The 19,616-nt window shown below is 36.5% G+C and overlaps 1 pseudogene; it reads right to left on the bottom strand.

The window, feature by feature from the left end:
* LOC118742103 overlaps nucleotides 1–17,187 on the bottom strand; it is a 31,286-nt pseudogene extending 14,099 nt beyond the window's left edge.
* Nucleotides 17,188–19,616: the final 2,429 nt, after the last annotated feature.

The following is a 19,616-nucleotide window of genomic DNA, read 5'->3' as shown; positions in this document are numbered from 1 at the left end:
ACATTTCTTGTGAACACAGAATGTTTAAAATTGCACTTAAAATTTTAAACATTAAATGTTTAGAATTTAGACATTTGATGTTTAAATTTAAACACGTCAAATACACATCTGAAGTTTAATTTAACACGGTGTGTAAATTTACACGCATTAGGAGAGGAAACTGGTTACCTATCTTAATATGCGTAAATTTAAACAAAAAATTTTTAGAGTGCAGAAACCCGAAAACGTACACCACAACAAAAGAAAAACTTTAAAAAGAAGGAAAAGTGCCAAAATTGTTTTGATGAACTCCAGAGTGACGTAGAAGACGACAATTTAAAAAACATAGGATGCGATTCCTGTGTAAGATGGTTTCATCTAAGCTGCACTTCTATGGCAAGTTTGGAGTACGAAATAGCTTCTAAAAAAGACTATGTATGCAACTATTGCTGTGATAAAGTGAATCCAAGCAAAATTAATATTAAATAGCTAGCTACCTACATATGTACCTACTTTATTTATTTTTTTACCAACTATAAAAAAGATGTAGGTAAATTTAATGCATCTACCTCTCCTACTATTAAGTTTGTTAAATTGAAAAATTTTTATTTTGTTTTTATAAAAAGATATTTTTTTTTCAAAACTTTTATACCTATCTTAAAACCTACCTGAATACCCAAACGTGCCCTTATATAACATACCTAATTCATTTAATTAACTTAGTTTATCAATAAGTGTTTGACTTCTTATGTACCTATACATAACTAATGAATTATGTTTTATTTATTATATACATACATAAGTAAATCAGTGAAATTTAGATTTTTGTTTTTTTTTTTGAAATGTTTAAGCATTAGCATTACATTTTATTAATTAGACCTATAAGAGTTGTTTAAAAATTGGTGTACACCGCCCACCAAACTATGTTCCCTGCATTGAATTGTGCTGGTATTTTAAATACCTTTTTATATTTAAAGTAAAACAATGAATTATTAAATACTTTACAAACAACTAACAAAAATGTTTATTTATTCAAGATGGAAACGACTGAAATTTCATACAAAAATTACGCATCCGGATACTAAAATAAAAGCGTCCGGAAACTAAATTTCACCGTCCGGACACTAGTGAAAATCGAACTTTTTTGAATTTTTATTTTAATAATTTTAAAATTTTATATTTGCAATTTATGTCGAGGCTATATTATTAAAAAATATCTACACTCTTACAAACTATATAATTATTCGGGGTAGCGTTTATAGGAAGAAATTGAGTCGATGTCAAAGTTAAGAAACACGTTAAGTGTCCGGATACTAGTGCGTTTACCCTATATATTCGCGAAACCATGGGCCAAATATACATAGTAAAATAGCGTTTTTAGTTTTTCACTCTGACGTCAGTAATTCAAAAATGATTTAAAAAATTCGGTGAAATGTGCTTAGGGAGAAGTATGGGTTCCAAACTAAAGAGGAAATTCAGTAGAATTTAATCATATTATTTTTTAGGTGCATAAGGACTGGTAAGTATTCAAAATGTCTTTTTAAAATTATATCCTTGAAATTTCGTAATATTTGTGCTTGAAAAAATTATATGTTAAGAAATTACTATGTTATATGTTAAAAAATTATATGTTATATGCATGGGCGTAGCCAGGTAGGGGCAGAAGGGTGCTCTTCTTTTATTTGGTACCCATATTTTTATTCTACATTGCATTGCATTATTAAATATTTTTTTGAATTAATCATATGTTTAAAATTACAAAGTCCTTTAAAATAAATCCCGACGTCAGAGAGAAAATATAAAAACGCCATTTGAAATAAAAAAGTCGGTTTCAAACCCATTTATTTAATATTTTTTCTTTTATGGTAGGAGATAGAAGCAATTTTTTCGACTTAAGTTGTTGAAAAGTAATAAATATCTAAATCCCGGGACTAATCCCGGGATCGTAAAAGGCGAAAAAATTAACATCCCTTATTGGAATTAAAACGTAGCAAGCGTAAATAGCAGGCGAATCGAAAGTAAACAATCGAAGGTTATGCAAAAAACGCGCCGAGTTTTAGGGTGGTCAATTATTTTGAGTGTTATTTTCTAAAATGTTAAAATTTGGTTTTGGAAGTTTTTTGAAAATTATATGCAATAAAGAAAACGCTGATAAAAACAATTTTCCTTCTTTAAATTTTATTTTGAAAAACTTAGCTCAGGCGATAAAAACGCTTTAGGTGGTGGTTAATTCTTGGACAAGAATTATACACAGGTCAAAAGTTTAGCATGGGTACGACAGTTAAGAATTTCACAGCCGTAAATCTATGCAACCATATCGATAAATGTAACAATAAAAAATTTCCGGGCTTAGATCAGCAATGGGCAGAGAGAGCTTTTACTCTGCGCGCGACTATGCAAAGTATATACAAATCTTGAAGGAGCTTTGCCCGTGGGCAAAGCGGTGCCGATCACAGGTGTAGATGAATATCCCCAATTTCAATGCCTAATGAATGAATGAAACAATTATCAAAAGCTTTTCTCTCTTAAGAAACAAGGAATGCTGACTCAGAAGTGGCATTTTCGAATCAAATATACAAATTAAAGTTTTTTTTTTAGAATTCAATGCAAACTGTATAGCCCATTTGAACCAAGAGATTAACTACAGTTAAGAGCTCAGATAAATTAAAAGAATTTTAATGATGGGTGATCGGCAGGGTTTATTTTTTCATTTTTGCTTTTTACCTTGCGTTTGCCTGTACTTAATATAAGCAACTACCACGCTTGAGTTGTAACGTGATTTTTCCAATAGGAAAAGGTGGAAAGGAACTACATATATGTTAAAGAACATGGGAAAAATTCGCTGCGATACAGACAGGAAAGTATGACTTAATTTAGTGAAACGGGATATACTTGAATATACCCATTGTTTTTTCTTTACGAACCGTTGTTATACAAACGGTAAAACTTTTTCAGCTGGCGGCGAATATAATGGTTTTTTTTTGATATCTTACGGGTGAAAGTTAGGAAATTTATTGTGTTTCAAAAAGCAGAGGAATACGATATCACGATACAAAAAGGAAGGTAGTTTCAATAAACAATTTTTGACGGATACTAAAATTTTTTTAGGTTTAATAAATTGTGAGTAGGCAGTGGCAGGTACCATAGGCAGGTACCTAGGGCGGCAAAGTTAGGGGCGGCAAAATTTGAGTTGAAAAAAAGGAATTTTTTTTCAAGTTGAAGGCACTGGAAGTAGAATTTGTGTTTGTACATTTTAAGACATAAATCTGAGATTCCATTACGCAATCAGAAAATAAGACAACACTGTTAGGTATTTTTGATATTATTTAAATGATACAATTTTTTAAAATACTAATTTAGTATTTTTGAGATTATAACTTATCAAGTGAAAAAACTTTGTTGATGATGGCTTACTTTAAAAGTTGAAAACCTTTACTCAAGGCAAATACTACTTTTTCATCTAAAATTGTAATAAAAGTATAGGCTCATTTCACGGTAATCGATACCGAATGAAACGAAAATAAACTTGAGAATTTGACTGTATTATTTCTAGTAAGTAAGAGTAAATAAATCTAATTTTCAAGACTGAAAGCCAAAATTCCGAAATTTATCTCAAAATCAGATATTTTTTTTACTTTAGGTTGTACCATTTACAAACCCATATGAGAGGTTAATTCTTTTTCAAAATTTACAAGACTGATTTTCGTAGTCTATTATCTTTTTTGCATTGTTTAAGCCATCAGTGGAGACAATTCTTTAGCATTGTAACGGCGTAATTTTCAAATTTTTCGCGAAAGTACTAAATATTTTATTATATATTGAAGCAAAGCATACTTTAATGTCACGCCCGTCACAAAATACACAAAATAGTGATTTTTTGAAGAAAAACACATCTTGGACAGTGTTAAAAAGCTGGCAAAAGTAATGCTATGACACAGGAACATATGTATGTACGACTTACTTTAAAGTATTTATATGCTTTATTTTCGAAAAAAAGAACCGACTATGTTGGTCACGCCCGTCACATGTCACACCCGTCCCAATTTAAAGTTTGACAAACGTCAATAAATTCGGTTAGGGACTGCTACTGTTACTTATCTGCTAATCTGAAATGTGTCATATATCTGTTTGTGATCAGCGATGATAAAGCTAATCATAAAGATACGTTGCTCGAGCGATGGGAAAACTTAAGCTATGCTGTACAATTACTCAGGCAGACAATGGAGATGAAGAGTCCGATTAAGGATTATCCCGTCTTTAGGTGACAGAATCTTGTATGTGTTGTTAAAATCCGATTTTTTGAGAAATAAAGTTAGTTTTGTTGTCTAATAATTTGTATTTATATATTCATGCTCAACTTGTCACACCCGTTACAAAGTCAAGTCCTACCAGTCACAGTTGAATTTGGAACATATAATCTATAATTTCCAATAGAGGTAAGCAACTTTGGCGTAAATGTTGAGAATGTTTATTTAACTATACAATGAACTATTTAAAACCATAAGCAGAAGACATAATTAGCAGAAAAACTGTGATGCAAGTAAGTAGTAGCTAATTTGGTTCGCGTACCCGTCACACCCGTCACAGTGACTAAAATTCAGATAACTCGTTCGGATAAATTGTTTTTGAATTTTTTTTTCTAGGCATTGTGTATATCTCGGAAACCTTTTAGAGAATACTCGTTTTGAAGAATTTTATATTACAGTTTAAGAATTAGGCCTTAAAATGGGGATTGAAATGTCAAACCCGTCATCGTGGAATGAGCCTATAGTAAATAACATAAATTTGAATATTACTATTTACTGCTAATCGTTTCAAAACTGGCACTTTTATCTCAAAATATTATTCTTAGCGGAAAAAGGGCGGTAAATTCTGAATTGCCTAGAGGTGACAAATATTCAAATCCGCCACTGTGAGTAGGTATTATTAACGGTCTTGCCACTTTGATAATATTAAAAGAATATATACATTGGAGTATTTTTCCCTATATTTATACCAATGTAATAATATTTCAAATCAAAAACCATTATCAGCGCTTTATATTTTTTTATTACGTGGTTCGCACCTTTTTTTATTAAAAAATATAAAATGTAAACTGTTAATGTAAATATTATTTTTATTTTTATTTCGTCAACCCAATTTTTGAAATTAGCCGGCAAAATTTTCAAGTCCATCATATTGCACATCTTTGGGTGGTCTGATCAGAGAACGTATATTTATAGAGAAGGTCCAAGAACTGTGAATGCCACATTTTTCGAGCCAACTAAACTGGCGATGCGCATTTTAAGAGCGACAAATATTTGGAATACTTAACAGCGAAAGCAAAATACAAAGCAGAAAAGAAGAATATTAACAGAGCTAAATCTCACGAGAGCGTTTGGACTGTTAATTAAATATGAATATTGATGATTTTGTGATATTTTGGAAAGTGTTAGATTTTTTGTGAAAATAATTGTTTTAGTAAGAAAATTAAATTTTTTCGTTGATTTGTACAAGTAACATGCAATTAAATCGATAATATTACATAACATTTTCCGATTTTTGTGATATTTTTTTAATGATTGCAAATAGAAAACTCTCATAAGTGTTTGCGTTTTTTGTGGACATTTTTTGACAAAAAAAAATCCTCTTTTCCGGTTATTTCTACAAATATCGTGAAAATAAATCGAAAATGTTATATAGAATTTTTTCGAGTTTTGTGATATTTTGTTAGGTTTTTAACTTTAAAACTTTTTTGGTGTAAGCCTTTTTTGTAAATAGATTTGTAGGGAAAAAAATTTCTTTTCGGTGATTTGTACAAATAACGTTAAAATAAATCGAGAATATTATATAACATTTTCAAATTTTTGTGATATTTTCAAGTAAAAAACTGTATTGGTATTGGATTAAAAAAAAAAAATCATTTTAGATTTTTTTAAGGTCTCTCGCTAAACTAGGACGAAACTATTTGAGAACTTTTTCCAAATTTTCGATATTTATGGAAATAGCGAATTTTTTGAACCTTTTGGACTTAGAAATTTTTTGAATAAAAAAACAAAACTGTGAAAAGAATTATTTTCCATTTTTTTGTAGAGATCTCCCTAAGCTAAGTCGAAAGTCTGTATGATTTTCTTTTGTTATTCCGATATTTATGGAAATAATTAAGTTTTTAATTATTTTCGACTTGGGAACTTTTTTTTTTTTAAATACTAAAAATCAAGCAATTTGTAAAAATCTCGCTAATCTAAGACGAAACTATTTGAGAAATTTTTCAATATTTTCTATATTTATGGAAATAATGCAGTTTTCAAATATTTTCTAATAAAATCGTGTAAGAAGTTGCCATTCGATGGGTGGCATCTTCGCTACTCATGTGCATATTTGTCCCCCACATTGTCATTTACATATCTAATTTATTAATAACTAAACCTAAATTTATAAAGCACATATTTGTAAACTTCATTTCATTACCTATTTCTGCTACCAAATTTTTCATGCATCCAAAAAAACAACCAAATGAGAATGTAAGTATGTATGCATTTCTAAATGTACATACTATATACATATACACGATTGTTCTGCTTTCGTCTTCCCCTCGCCGCTTCCATCTACACAAATTATTCAATTTCTGCGAAACGCCTCCAGATTGGCACGTGCGCGAAACCATTAACCCTACGTTTGCGAAATATTTAGATTTTCGCATAACTTTGCATTTAATAAAGCAAAACTTGTACATTTTGTATGGAGAATAATAACAATTAATTTAAAATTCTGATTGTAACCATGTTTTCGACGATACATGTAACTTTCATGAAGATTAAACATAAAAGGCGTTGTAAAATAGTGTGTTATTAACAGCTGGAACCAAAAAACTATGTCCGCTAAAATGGGTTAAAGACTAACTGGAATTGGCATTTTTTACACGCATACATGCATACTTTCATATACACATGTACAGTGGAGTACCACTAGCTTGGACTTTGCATTGCTTGTACTTTGATGTGTTTGAATCTTTTATGGTACTGAAGATTTGCTTACGGTTGAAAAATATTAAAAATCGTCCGTGCACATATATAAATATATTTTTAAAAACGCTTTGAAGTATAGAAAATTTTAATATTAAAAAGTAAATAAAATAATTTTTTTCTATATATATAAATTTTGTTCAAGGCACATTGACCCACCTGTACAAAAATTGTGGCGCGGCATGGACAAAAATTTTACAATTTCGGACCGAAAAATATGAAAACGAGCTAAGTTGCCACGTTACATCTGTGAACTTCCGATAAAACCACATATTTTTGCGATTTTAGAAGTTTTGATTTTATTAAAAAAAAATCAATGTATTTTCCTGCAGAAAACGTACACTTTTATTTAATATTTATTAAAATTACATCTCAAAAACTAGTTAGTGGTTGAAATATTGGAAGGGAACAGAGAAATAGAGTGTTTTGCCAAAAATTACCAAAAATTTCCAAAATTCGAGATAACTTATTTTACTGGATATGGAGAAATAGTTGCCACTTTTCACTTGGCTGGCCGAGATTTCTTCATTTTAAGATTTTAGAATTTTTGTGTCGGATTGAAAAAGTTGAGCTTGTTGGTGATGAATTTGCGGGGAGATGTGCTGCGGTTATTTTTATGAATGAATTTACTTGGCCTTGAGAAATGCGCGCATGCGTTTATGAAAGAAATAGTTATTGTTGTATTTGAGTATGCGTGTAATTATGTGCATATGTACGTATGCTGCCGTGAGTTGTAAATATGTACATTTGTGTGTATGTGCGTAGTATTTTGGCAGTAATATGCAAATACATAAATATATATGTATGCATGTAAAAACGTTATCAGTTAATGGAGTACGTATGTATGTACATATGTATGCATGGGGAAATGCATTTTCATTTGACTCCAAAACTATTGGTGCATATTCGTAGACCAAATAAAGTCGACTCTAAGTTAAAGTTTCTCAGTCCCAAAAAAGAAAAAAATTAGTTGCATCTTTTTTTCACAGATGCCCAATCCACTGAAAATGATGTGAAAAAGCTGTAACTAACTTTAGTGTCGACTTTATTTTTACTATGAAAAACAGTGAAAAATGATAATGCAACATATTTTCTCAATATAAATAACTTCGACAAAAATCACTTTGAAGTTTACACGTGCAGTGCAATCAATGCATTTGTACGCGTTTTGTCAATGTATCCATCTTTGAAGTGGATTTGTGAGAAAACTATGGCAGCTAGAAAACTGCAGTTTGTTGCATTGAAAATATCGTGTCTATAAACTACCATTAGAATCGTTAAATATATAAAAACCGATTTTCTTCGCTTTTAATGCCGACATCAAATCACCAAACAGTGTGCATTTGCGTTTTTTGGTCAATGTGTTGGTGTTTAAAGTGAATTTGGGGAAAAACTAAGGCAGCTAGAAAACTGTGGTTTGTTGCATTGAAAATAGCGTAGCATCTACCATATGAATCGGTAAAAAAGTAAAAGTCGATTTTTTCAACCCAAATGCCGACGGCAAATCACCCACGAATTTGCCAATTGCATACTACATATTTGCATAACTTTCACTTTTTAGATTCACAAAATTGTATCTCTCGCATACATATGCATGTACACAATATGTACATATTACATATTTCGACCTATGCATGCATTTATTTTAAATAATTAACCAATTTAAAGAACAATAATAGCGTTGTAAAAACCTAAAAAGCCATCAGCATTTCGCTGTCTAACAAGAAAACATGCATTTGCTTTGATGAGACAATTTCTGTTAAATTTATTTTGCCTCTGGCCGGGCTCTGTTAAAATTCGATTGTCTCTGGCTTGCCGCTCTTAAAATGCGCTTCGCCAGTTTTGTTGGTATTTGGCAGTTTCCACGCTGATCCGTTCTTGGTCCTTCTCTATAAATATACGTTCTCTGGTCTGATGAAATCTTCTGCTTCATGTTCTTCTGCAAAGCTACTTATGAAAATTAGAAATCAATAAAAAACTAAAAAGCAAGGATTTTACAGCGAGTTCTCCTTCTGTGGATACTTCTTCTCACGAAATTTCAAGATTACTTCACTTGAAGACTCAATATTTGTTTACGGGCTGAAAATACTTTCGCTTCGCCCTAACAAAGTTCATGCATACATTTGAAAATCATTATGACCACAAAAAGAATTAGTTTATTGCACACACAAATATAAATCTGGGTAAGTTTTCTTCGCAAATATTACACGCTTATAGCTTATGTACCTAGGAAGCTTAGGAAACGTAAAAAACTTTACCCCAGACACAGCTCTTTTTTCTCCTTCTCTTTATTTTTGCAAATTTACGCAAAATTATTCAAGATTATTTTTTCTTTATTTGATTTATGTTCAATAACTTCACTAAGCTTCACTCATTTTCATAAATTCTTGTATACTTTTAGACAAAAAAATATTGTAGTGATCAGTTAGCACGAATTTGATGAAATGTCATAATTTTATTAAAAGAAGTCAAATGGTTAACAATAACAACGAATGTCATTAAATAGAACTACCTTATTTTTTGTATCATGTAGGCTACCAGCAAGGCCGCCAAGAGGCCGATACTAAATACATATGTGCCCAGAGCCCCCTACCTGGCAAAAAAAAATTTGAAATCAAATTTATCAAATCCGAAAAATCCGCGCCCGGGGGAAACACCCCCGACTGCCCACTCCTCTCTTTAGGCCTGGCTACTACATCGTGGAAAACCTGTTGAGGAACGCTCTTCCAGGCCGTTTGATTTGTCAATTAGGGGATTTTGGTTGGCTAACGCAATTCCCCGATCTAAATACTGCAGCTGACTCCAGTCCCCCTTGAAAAGCGTTCGCCAAGAAAACGACAATCTAACACAAACGTGATGCAAAATGTCATAAAAAGAGACAAATTTTGCTTCACAACTCTGATTGCGACCAGCCAGCCACCTATAAGACGTGTACATAGATATAATCTTCAAACATGAAAAAATTTAATGCATTGCTTCAAATAAACACGCAGTTAAAAAGAATAATATGTTTTAATTATTTTTGGAATGACAGGAAAAGAAAATCGGAGGGTAGATACTTTATGCACCACCTTGTATTATGTCAGACTTCATTTTTGGTAAAAGCAGTCCTGCAGAAATACATATACATACATATATGCTCTAGGAGCATTTCTGCATAACAAAGACAAATTAAAAAAAAATGTGTCTTATTTTTTTGGTGGTTGGGCTCGGCATTAATAAATAGTCTTAATTTTTTGAATTTCATTTATGTATATACGATTTTTTAGATCGATTTTGTCAATATCGATTTTACCGATATCGATATTGTCCAGTGCGACATATGGAACGCCATATCGATTTTACATGCAATGAATTATTTCTTAAATATCGAACATTCCAGCCTGGATTGACATGGTTATGTTCAGAATGAAGCAATCAAGAAAGAACTTGACCAACAGAAAAACACAACTCCATGTTCCATCATGACAACGCCAGGCCACAAACATCTTTGATAACTCGGAACAAATTGCAAGTTCTTGGTTGAGCCCTTGAGCTTGGTGCCCGGAGCTAGCATCGTACGTTTCCAAAAATCATTTGGCCAATTTTTTTCGTCGATAAAATTATACACCGATGGCATAATGAAGCTACCCCCCATATGTGCTAGATTAAAACAGTTCCGGAACACCATAGCGCTAACATCGATATTTCTTGAGATATTGGGCTTTGAAGTTGATCAACAATTTTGACAATTTAGCTGAATAATCGGTGAAAACTCCACACTACCTCTACTTCAAAGGCGAATATCTCAAGAAATATCTATGCTAGCGATTTAATATTCTGGAACTTTTTTTGGAGGAAACTGAATTTCCCACAAGTTTTTCATTTAAATTTTTTCAGTAGCTCTTTTTTATTAAAGAGATAGGTGCAAAAAATGAGAATTTAATGAACAAATTTTAGCTCTTTTTATTAAAGATATAGGTGCAAAAAATGAGAATTTAATGAAAAAATTGGGTTTAGTGACCCGTACTACCGCGCTGGTGGGAGTTAGGGTTACGCTGCAATTCTGAAGAAACCCTGTCATTGACCAAGTTTATAACATAAAAGCGTTTGAGCTGTAGAATTAAAAAAAAAAAACAATCAAAGGTTATGTGTATTTTAAACGGGAAATCTTTGCACGCCTTGGTCGAGCACTTAATGGCTGAATTTCTTTATTCATTCTGAACGTTTGGAATAAACTTTTCTGTTTATTTATTCTTTAGAACGTTCCTGATGATATGTTGACGTATATTTCAAACGCATTCTGTTTATTCCGGCTGTGAAATGGGATTATCCGGAATGTATAAAGAAACGCAGGCAATATTAAGATTAAGGGCTCAATATTTTTAGGGAGTTTTTTTCTGTATTTTCCACAAAATTTCGAAGTGGGAGTGAAAAAAATAGTCGTGAAAAAAGCACCCTAATGTATGTATGTTAACAAAAAATTTGTTTCCCTCTCTTGAAGAATTGGCTCTTTACTATGGAAATGGTATGTATAAAGTTTCATCAAAAGACTATGTACTTTAAGGAAACCATGTAAATGACGGGGGTATCGAGAGTAGGTATAGTGCTGAACATATATACATACATATGTATATAGACAATCAGTGCTGGATTTAGCATCTATGGGCCCATAGGCTCTTTCCGTGATGCGGGCCCACCTGAGGGTACTAAGACAAACGGCGGCCACGGGCATTCTCCAGATTTTAGTTTTTTTTTTTTAAGTTGTAAACATAACCTAACCTTAGAAGTAAAAATTACGATTAGTTTTTTCTATAAAATCTAAAAAAATACATGCTTTGCAAATTTTAAACCACTTTATACCTTTTTTGTTTTGCATAGTAGGATGGGTATTGATTGAAAACATCTTTTTTAATTTTTCACATACGTACAGTGCCGAAAAAAATATTGACACAGAGAATTTTTCGCAGTCTATGCAAAGTTTTTTATTCTAATTGAATAAAGAATATGTTTGAGTCTTTATGGACCTGAAAGTCATTTTATAATTGAGTTCAAATATCAAACTTATAAGTTTTATTATGACACTTAGTTTACTTTTATTTGTAAAACAATACAAGACTTCGTCGAATCGACGATCATTAGTACTAACGTGTGTAAAATATGGACAGTAGTCTAGGGTTAGATTTTTAGAAATCTATTTATTTATCGCCGCTGTGGTGTAGTGGTAAGCAGTGCGCGCTTTCGCTCATCAGCACCTGGGTTGAAGCCCTGGTCAAAGCAACATCGCAAAAAATATAGAAAAATGTTTTTTCTTAACAGCGGTCGTCCCTCGGCAGGCAATGGCAAACCTCCGAGTGTATTTCTGCCATGAAAAATAGCTTCTCATAAAAATACAATCGCCGTTCGGTGTCGGCGTAAAAGTGTGACAACATCAAGGCGCACGCCACAAATCGCTATTTCTACCTAGATCCGATACATCCGTCCAACGTGGAAACAAGTTGGATGCATCAATATTGTGGACTGCGTAGCTGGAATTGGACTGATGAGGGTTATTTTGTTGCCGCAAGCCTCCTACCAGGAAAGGTGCTCTACGCAAAAATACTGTGGTCACTGATCTAGTTTAGCCTAGGCAAAACTAGTTTGTCCTAAGATCGGGTTTGGCCGGTAACATATACATTTTTATAATGTCATCTAATTTTTATAAATACTTTAATTAATTTTTGCGTTCTTATCATTTACTCTTTTGCCAGACTGTCAGGCCACTTTGACTCGACTAAAATGCTAATCAATTTCCTCCTTGCGCCAAAAGTCAAAGTAACATAGCCCTTCCTTTTAGCCAGATGATTAGTTCAAAGCCAATTTGGAACTAATGTAATTTAACCGAAAAAGGGCCGAAACAGAAATCGACAGATATCCAGATATATTCATAACACCTATAGAAGTACCATGCAAAATACACACGCAGACATATCACAAATCAGTGCCTGGCACTGATCTACTGCATACCGCTCGCCCAATAACACGACCGGGCAAAAACTAGACAGACTAAGACTTACCTGCAAACTCTGAACCAGCCCATCGAATAGGGCACTTAACGTATTTCCAAGTATCGCATGTCGGACGATTTGTGGACAAAGAGTACAGGCATTGCGGTACAGTTGCACAGCGAGCACAACAGCTCTGTAAATACACCAATAAAAAGCAAATACATTTTAATTTGACAAGATGAAATGTCTCTTATGCTCGCATACCTCTTTGGAATGTCATTATTCTCCATCATACTTTTGCTAATCACATTTGTGGTGATGACACCGAGTCCATCCATGAGCAGGAAGCACTGGAAATCAAATACTTGCGCTTTGCCCATCAGACGCAACAGCTGGCTGACAGCGCGTTCCAGACCCTGTGAGCCACCGCCTTTACTCACGAGATTCAAATATTTCGGCACTTGGCTTTCATGTTTCATATGCAATGGCCCTGGTTGTTGTTCCTTCATATACTCCTCGGCACTGCAAATAGTTTAAGGAATACAAAAAGCAGTTAACATCTAACCCTTTATTGATTGCTATGTATGTAGACTTACCTCTGCGCCATACGCTGCTTCAGCTTCTTCATTTTCTTTTTGTAGCCGCGCGTGTGCTCTCGGCTGCCCACATCCGACAAAGTCGAAGACAAGTCGCCATCCTCAGCAACTAATTCGCCATTTTCATTGCGCTGCAGGCCATTCTCATCCGCATTGCGCGTAGGCAGTGTCAGCTCCAATGCACGTTGGCGTATATGCTCGATGTTCTCCTCATGACGACGCGCAGAGTCCTGCTGCTTTTACAATATCTTACGCTGCAGCTCCTCGGTCGTCTGCTGCTGCTGTGTTTGGCGCGCCAGCAAACGCTCTTCGCGATCGCGCGCCTTCTCCCGTGCCAACGCCTGTCGTTGGCGCTCCTTTTGCTCCTGCATTTTGCCAATACGCTGCTCCTTCTCCAGTCGTGTCTCATTCATTTTCTCCAACTTGCGCTGACGCTCCTTCTCCAACTCTTGTAGGCGCCGTTCTACAGCTGCTTCGCGTGCTGCCTTCTCTTCTAAGCGCTTCTGCTGCTCCTGCTCCAAATCTTGCAGCCGACCCTCGGCATCCTTGCACGATTCAAGCAGATCCAAGCGTTTATTTTGCGCTTCGATATTTTTGATGAAATTTATCTCTTTCAACTTTTTCCTCTCGTCGTGTGCTTTCTCCACTAGTTGTCGCAAATACTGCTCGCGATTCTCCGCGGCGCGCTGCATTTTATCCTCCATCCTTAGGCGCTTGTCCTCGATAAGCTGTCGCTTGGCCGCCTTCACATCTTCGACACGCGCCAGCAGTTGTTGTATCTTAATGGTTTTCTCTTTTTGCACCTGCTCACGTTTTTGTTGCGCACGCGCATGCTTTGCCTGATACTTTTTCAGCGTTTCGTGCAGTGAGCGGCGACGCGACGGCGAGGAAAGCTTCTGGTGCAGCTCCTGTGCGCGCCCCGGATGATGCGCCACATATGCCTGCAACGTGGCCAAAGCCTCCTCGCGCTCACCGCGCGACATTTCCGAAAGTAACGCGTGGTAGCGCATCTCCAAGCTGATATTCGGATCCATACCGTCCTCACCTGCCGCTAGAAAGGCAATGGACGAGGCATCGTCTAGCAGTCGATCCACCGCTTCATTGCAATCGTGCTCATGATCAAATGCCACTTCGCCGTCGGTCTCATCCGTCTCAGTATCAACATCGATTTCGGTATTTTCCAATTCACGTATTTGCCGCTCCAGCGATTCTTGCTCCTCCACCAGCATGCGCTGATCTTCGTCGCAATCTGTTTCGCTGGCAAAAGTCTCCTCGACGCGTCACATTTTTCACCGGTTTATCAGCGCTCTTTTGAGCCTTTACTGCTTTCGCTTGTTTCGGTGCCAATTGGGTTCTGTTCGAAGTGTTATTGCTATTGCATTCTGTCGGAGGTTCTTTCTTTGGCGCAGCCTTTTTGGTCCGCTGGCGATCTTCATTCTCGACAAGCTGCTCGTTGAAGAGTGCTAATGTTGGAAGGCTGGCATATCCCGTTGGCTGGTTAAAGCGATGAGCCCAATGCATGCTGGAGCGGCGCCGATTCCTCACTGTCAACCAGCCATCGTTCGGGTCGGACGGCATCTGCTTCGGCTCCGAACGCCGGTCGTCTATGTGTACTGCGCCGGCAGCAGTTTGCGAGAGACTGCTTCTGGAAGACGATATGAGTTCTGTACTGGCTTTGAGCGTTGAACTTGAACTTCCAATATCTTCTCGCGATGACTTTTGGGAAGCCACAGCCGTCTGTGTATTGCGTTTCTGCTGTTGCTGCTGCCCATCGCGTGGCTTTTGCTCCTTGGGCTGCATTTCAATCATCGTGCGTGAACGCGCGGATAAGCGTGAAGCAACATGCGTTGGCGGTCCATAGTGCTCAGTCTTGCTGGACGGGCGCGTTGTTATGGGCCGTGAGCCAGCTCCGGCGACTGCAGCCGCTGTTCGCACAGAAGCAGTTTTTATGACAGAAGCTGTAGTGGCAAAGCGACGTAAACTGATGTTGGGCGCTACCTTTTGCGCTTGCGATGCAATTGGCTTATTAGCTGGCGCAACAGCAGTTGGAGGACGCACCGTTATTGATGGTTTTGAGACATTCGATGTGGCAGTGCGTGCAGTAGCGGGGCGATTTAAGACACTGGAATATTTTAAAGGACCATTTTGAGCGGTAGCGGTCACTGCTGTTTTCTTCGTACTGTCTGGAGCGACAGCATCCTTAGTATTATCTGGTGCACCAGTCGTTGGCGGTGTTGGCATTTTATTAGCATCTTTGAGGAGAATTTCGTTCTCCATTTCGTTCAGTTTTTGCACAGTCATCTCTAGTGCAGTTGGCTCGCTATGCATGCCGAAATGTGAATCATCCGTATCGGTGGCGCTGGAATCATTACCATTTTCTACAATTGCTTCCTGATTGCTATTTATATCTGCAGTTGCTGATGAGTTCTTCCCTTCTTCTTGCCGCAAATTCTCATCCACCAGCTTATTATCTTCCAGCAAATGCTGCTTCTGTTGTTGCTCTAGCAATTTTTGCTCGGCCTGCTGGCGTTCCGGCTCACGCTGCTGCAGTTGTCGTTGCTCCTCGTCTTGCTGCTGTTCTAGTTGCCGATGTCTCTCAAGCTCTTGCTCTTTTCGAAAGCGCTCTTGCTCAGCCTGCTCAGCTAACTGGCGCTCCTCAGCTTCTCTCTGCATCTTAATTCTTATATCTGCTAATGTTAAATGATCATCTTCAAGATCAGTCTGTGCATACAGATGACTTCTATTCGGCAAGTCCATCGGCTCGGCTTCTGCGTGCACCTCCTGCTCAGTCGATGTGAATTTCTTTTGATCGGACCCATCTATTGAGCGCTCATTAACCGTTCTCACTTTACTTGGGGCGAACAGTTCGCGCACATTCACGCGCATAGCTCCTTTGGGCAGAGGATCACATGCGCGCAAGCTTTTGCGTGGCGATGGTGAGTCTGCACTGCTACCTCCGCAGCAAGGCGATGACTTCCCGGACGTGCATGGCATGCCGAAGGACTGGATTTGCCCGACATAGTGGGACTTGTTAGACTTTTGGCGCGCACACGTGGTGCAGGATTACTCTTGCGCACCTCCCATGCAAGTGAGTGTGGGCGCTGCTGCAACGGACGTGACTCGAAATCCCATGAAACTGTGAACCATTCGCTCAGCGCTTTGAAATCACGCACATAGTTTTCGAGCACCAAAATTGCCTCCTGGCACCATGATATGTTCTCACAGCATTCCACCGTCTGATAGATTTCATTGACAGCACGTTGCAGATTGCCGAATAGCAGTGCCCAATAACGTGCTTGCAGCTCAGATTTTTTATCACGACCTGTGGAAGTGCTACGCACACGCGGCGCCGCATTTTGCAATTTCGCCGAAAGTATTGGCGAAAGAGCGTTCTTCAGCGAGTTGTGTGATTTCGAAGGTGCAATTGGGGGTTTGGGCACATTCAGAGAAGAGGGTGAGATTTCTTTTGAATTTTAGAAGTTAAGAAATTAAATATTGCTACATACAAATATAAGTATTACTGTGTCAAGTACTTACTTCCCGTAGCATTTTGCCTTCCATCAGCGGGCGGTTGCTCTTCACAAAATTGAAAGCAAGTAAATTTTTCGCATCTCTTCCCTCACGATGCAAAACCTCCTTCACTTAAATAGCGCAGCCAATGCCTTTGTTTCGTACGATATTTGCGCTTTGTGTGTGCAACTGTGACCTCACCTGCTTTTGCCGCAGCCGCTATTTTACCGCCCACAACCACCAACCCGTGCAATATTGCAAGAGTTCCAAGTTCTCAAAGTTTAGAAGTGAAACTAATTTGAAAGTGATATACGTTTCAAAGCACAAATATTCGTTAAATGTACAACCAAAGTCTAATTAAACACGTTTTAGGAGTGCGGGCAGTGAAATTATAGTTTGCCTTCCTATTCGTGATTGCCTCCGTGTGGTTGATTGTTGCCGTTTTTTAAAGTCTTTTTTTCACCTAGAACACTATTGCGCAATTTTTTCGACACATTTTCAGATAATTCACACAGAAATATATTGCGAGCTCTACATTCGTATCAAATTTATTTTATTATCACAAATTTTATGTAATTGGTGATTCAAGTCAAGAAAAACATATAGCTCACGAAAATTTGATACAATTCAACTCCTCGCTTGATGTTTTCGTTTCTTTTCTATGCATGTTTTTCATTGGCCAACTGTTGTCTGTGCATGTTGTCTGTGTGTGGGTTTTGTTTATAGAGGAAGACAGCTGACTACAGGGTTGAATCATGCCCCGCAAACATATTCTGAGCGTTCAGAATATATGAGTCCGAAGGGAGTCCTAGGTAGGTAAGAAATATGAGTTTCAAAAACAATTTTTTTTTTACTCTTATATGAATCTTTTAGGACTCATATATGATCCAAGTTATGAGCCAGCACCTTGTGCCAAATAAAAACAATAAAGATTTGAAATTTATATCCAAACTTGTTTATACAGAAATTGAAAATAATTAGAAAACAGTAAATGAACAAAATTTAGCTGCAGCTGCTTCTATTGCATGCATGGTGGAATGTGTATATGCACGTAAGTATGTATGCATGTTATTTGAAAGGATTTTTCGCTGAATGATTTTGCAAATATAGTGCGTTCAACAAGACTCAAAGAACAACCTAAAATAAGAGTCCGAATTTAGTAATTTATGAGGCTGATTAGAGGCTCGAAAAGAGTCTGAAATGATTCATATATGAGGCCAATAATTGTTTTAAAAGAGTCCAAAATGAGCCGTATATTAGGCCAATAAGAGTCCAATATGACTCATATTGAGGCTCATTTGATGTATGAATTTAAGCTCATATAAGTCGACCTTCGGAGAAAGGGAAACACCCTCATATCGGACTCTTAAATGAGCTCATTATGAGCGTAATGGCTCCGAAATAGGACTCCTTAAAGACTCATTTATGACTCCAAATGTTTGCTGGGTAGCGGAAGACAGCTGACAACAGGGTTGCCTGGCATGTCAAATCATGAGAAGATTTCATGAACGAAAGACACAAGATCACGTAAGAACAAGAGAGTGAAAAAAGTCGATTTCTTTTAGCGGGTTCTACGCCATCTTGTTTCACTGGAAAACGAGCGAAAAGTAAAGCTGAAATTATTCAAGAACGTAAACCTACCGGTACGTAAACCCGAGTCAGCTGACACGATCTGTCTTACCAAAGCGCCATGTAAATGAAAACTCAACACCGCAGAATTTTTCTGTAGTTGTAGCCCGTAGCGCAGAAATCTGCGGAATTTAGATTTTTCCGTGTCAGCTGATTTATCCTTCTTTAGATTGTTGCCACTTCGTCAGTTTTGCAGATGTTATAAAAGTTATAAGTTCCTATTCGAAATATGTTTAAAATATTTGAAATTTACTATTAAATAAGGTTTTTGTTGAAAACTAAGTAGTTTAGATTTAGTTACAATCTATTATAGCACGAAAAATTGTGGTTGAAAGGGTAAGTTTATGAAAAGGCATTGAAGAGTGGCAACAGTGTAGTAAGCAACACTGAGGGCTCCAGTAATCGACAAAATTCTGCGTATACAGACTGCGTTTCAGTATACGTTCTGCGTTCTCGACTAATTTCAGCTTAAACAAAGCAAAGAAAACAACGAAAACCAAAATCAGCCAAAATTATTGTCAGCCACTTTAAACGCACAATTTAGGTAAAATGATGCAACAAAATGCTTTAAAATGTGTTGTCATGTTGAATTAACTCTTCTTTACTTGAATAAAAGTGTAAAATAGTGGTGCTTGTGATATAAACAAACGCTCAGCAGACGAACCTGCTTTCGCAAACTTTTTTCTCAAAACAAGTTACAAATACAACGTCGGGTTCTTACGTGACCATGATTCAATAATACAAGGTTAGATAATTATTGACAGCTGCGGTTTGACACTCCCTTACAAAAGGTTGCATTTACGAAGGACGGAGAAAGGGGAATAATGAAATCTCTTGTTGCGAAAATGTTAGTAGAAAAGTACGCAAAGTAGGCAATTAGTAGTCAAATTCCTTTTGTAAATTCTAATGTATTTGCAGGAAATCTGGCATTT

Source organism: Rhagoletis pomonella, unplaced genomic scaffold (assembly GCF_013731165.1).
Source record: "Rhagoletis pomonella isolate Grant_MI unplaced genomic scaffold, Rhpom_1.0 Rhpom_scaffold_00006, whole genome shotgun sequence".
Lineage (NCBI taxonomy): Eukaryota > Metazoa > Arthropoda > Insecta > Diptera > Tephritidae > Rhagoletis > Rhagoletis pomonella.
The sequence above is the reverse complement of the archived record's forward strand: the minus strand, read 5'-3'. Positions and strand labels throughout refer to the sequence as shown.